The sequence below is a fragment of the Schistocerca serialis genome, unplaced genomic scaffold (assembly GCF_023864345.2).
Source record: "Schistocerca serialis cubense isolate TAMUIC-IGC-003099 unplaced genomic scaffold, iqSchSeri2.2 HiC_scaffold_843, whole genome shotgun sequence".
Lineage (NCBI taxonomy): Eukaryota > Metazoa > Arthropoda > Insecta > Orthoptera > Acrididae > Schistocerca > Schistocerca serialis.
In genome coordinates, this window is record NW_026048456.1 from 1524340 (window position 1) to 1527671 (window position 3332).

General features: G+C 45.9%; 1 pseudogene; it reads right to left on the reverse strand.

The window, feature by feature from the left end:
• Nucleotides 1-1222: 1222 nt before the first annotated feature.
• On the reverse strand, nt 1223-1340 carry LOC126452265 (5S ribosomal RNA; annotated as a pseudogene).
• Nucleotides 1341-3332: the final 1992 nt, after the last annotated feature.

Here is a 3332-nt window from a genome sequence, read left to right on the forward strand (position 1 = left end):
GCGATGTTGACTCCTCTAGAAACTGCAACGCAATAGGGCTGGCAGAGCTGCTCTCCATGTTTCTTAAAAGCTCTTTCGATGACCGTTCAAATCCGCGTCCGGCCATCCTGATTTAGGTTTTCCTTGATTTCTCTAAATCACTTGAGGCAGATGCCGGGATGGTTCCTTTAAAGGGTACGAGGGGTCCACTTGTGCATGTCGCCCGATTTTGTCAACGGTTGTCGAACGTAGAAGAGACTGTATCTTTTAAGCCACTGAACCAAAGACGTTACCTGAGTGGCAGAATCGATTGTGAGTAGGAGCGCGCGGAGCGCAGTAGCAGTTGTCGTTGCACTGTGTCATAGGTACATTATGTGATCAAAAGTATCCGGACACCTCCAAAAACATATGTTTTTCATATTGGGTGCATTGTGCTGCCACCTACCGCCAGGTACTCCATATCAGCGACCTCAGTACTCGTTAGACATCGTGAGAGAACAGAATCGGGTGCTCCGCTGAACTCACGGACCTCGAACGTTGTCAGATGATTGGGTGTCATACGTCTGTACACGACATTTCCTCTCTCCTAAACATCCCTAGCTCCACTGTTTCGGATATGGTAGTGAAGTAGAAACGTGAAGGGACACGTACAGCACAAAAGCGTACAGGCCGACCTCATCTGTTGACTGACAGAGACCGCCGATAGTTGAACAGGGTCGTAATTTGTTACAGGTAGGCATCTATCCAGACCATCACACAGGAATTCCGAACTACATCAGGATCGACCGCATGTACTATGATAGTTATGCGGGAGGTGAGAAAACTTGGATTTCATGGTCGAGCGGCTGCTCATAAGCCACACATCACTCCGATAAATGCCAAACGACGCCTCGCTTGGTGTAAGGAGCGTAAACATTGGACGATTGAACAGTGGAAAAACGTTGTGTGGGGTGACGAATCACGGTACACAATGCAGGGATCCGATGGCAGGGTGTGGGTATGGCGAATGCCCGGTGAACGTCATGTACCAGCATGTGTAGTGCACTCTGCCATCAGGCCACAAGTGGCCCATCGGGACCATCCGACCGCCGTGTCATCCTCAGCTGAGGAGGCGGATAGGAGGGGCGTGTGGTCAGCACACCGCTCTCCCGGTCGTTAGGATGGTTTTCTTTGACCGGAGCCTCTACTATTCGGTCGAGTAGCTCCTCAATTGGCATCACGAGGCTGAGCGCACCCCGAAAAATGGCAACCGCACATGGCGGCCCGGATGGTCACCCATCCAAGTGCCGGCCACGCCCGACAGCGCTTAACTTCGGTGATCTGACGGGAACCGGTGTAGCCACTGCGGCAAGGCCGATGCCAGCATGTGTAGTGCCAACAGTAAAATTCGGAGGCGGTGGTGTTATTGTGTGGTCGTGTTTTTCATGCAGGGGGCTTGCACCCCTTGTTGTTTTGCGTGACACTATCACAGCACAGGACTACATTGATGTTTTAAGCACCTTCTTGCTTCCCACAGTTGAAGAGCAATTCGGGGATGGCGATTGCATCTTTCAACACAATAGAACAGCTGTTCATAATTCACGGCCTGTGGCAGAGTGGTTACATGACAATAACATCCCTGTAATGGACTGGCCTGCCCAATGTCCTGACTTGAATCCCATAGAACACCTTTGGGATGTTTTGGGACGCCGACTTCGTGCCAGATCTCACCGACCGACATAGATACCTCTCCTCAAAGCAGTACTCCGTGAAGAATGGGACTGCCATTCCCCAAGAAACCTTCTAGCACCTGACTGAACATGTGCCTGCGAGAGTGGAAGCTGCCATCAAGGCTAAGGGTGGCCGGACACCATATTGAATTCCAGCATTACCGATGGAGGGCGCCACGAACTTGTAAGTCGTTTTCAGCCAGGTGTCTGGATATTTTTGAACACATAGTGTATGTATGCTAAGTTTAAAAGCAACAGGAACAAATTTGTAAGGTAATGAAATTTTGTATATTTAATCTTAAGTATGCAGCAATGCGATATGTGGATTTGTCTGAATTTTACAATACTTAACCTTGAATGTAGGAACTGAGTATTCTCCATCAGATTTAATGTATAAGTTGATTAGGTAGAGTCCCGGCGGAGGTTTGAGTCCTCCCTCGGGCAGATGACCTTAGCAGTTAAGTCCCGTAAGATTTCACACACATTTTTGGTTAGGTAGATCCGATTTGTAATATTTTGTGTATTTTGTACTCGTGATACAGAGAAGTTCAGTTTTAGAATCTATTTCGCCAAACGACGTCAGACTTTTTCTTGTGTAACGATCCAAGTGTTTTTAATTACGACAGTATACGAGAATTGTAGAACAGTTAAGAAGTTCACTGATTTTTAAGTTAATGTAAAATATTTCATATCAGATTTTGTGAAGGAGAAACTTTACTTTGAACACAATTTTCAAACTCAAGCATTCGATCGTATCATATCCCCTTATCAGTACGTCATCCTCTTCCATGTCATGTTTATTTAAATCCAATGAATATTTTTCTAAAGGAAATCATTCTTCAATCAGAATCAGAAAAAGTATTAATGTGCCAGAATCAGAAAAGTATTAATGTTTGTAACAGTTTCAATGCGGGCAGCATTGAACAGCGCTGAGCTAATATTCATTATTTTCACTGAACATTTGCAAGGTTGTTCATTTATCAGTCAATGTAGTGATATCACCTGTATGAAGCTATTTTAAAGTCAGCATTGCACTTCGCTATGCCAAGACTGAATATTTTCTATGCCTACTGTGGAGAGAAGAGACTACTAAGATTACATCCGTAGCAAACTAAGGAAAATTTACTTTATTGATTATTTGAACAGCGAATTTTGTCAGTTTATTGCGCAGGGCGCTCACGAGACTGGGTAAATTAATCCCTCGTCCATATTAAGTTGTTTAATATTTTTGGATAACAGTAAAACTGATTAAGCACACACTTTGCTCAACAACACACAGCAATGAATGATATTTTCACTCTGCAGCAGAGTGTGCGCTCGTATGAAACTTCCTGGCAGATTAAAACCGTGTGCCGGGCCAGCTCGAACTCAGGACCTCAGTCTTTCGCGAGCAAGTGCTCTACGAACTGAGCTACCCAAGCACGACTCACGACCCGTCCTCACAGCTTCAATTCTGCCAGTACCTCGCAGGAGAGCTTCTGTGAAGTTCGGAAGGTAGAAGACGAGGTACTGGCAGAACTGAAGCTGTGAGGATGGGTCGTGAGTCGAGCTTGGGTAGCTCAGTTCGTAGAGCACTTATCTGCAAAAGGTAAAGGTCCCGATTTCGAGTCGCGGTCCGGCAGACAGTTTTAATCTGCTAGGAAA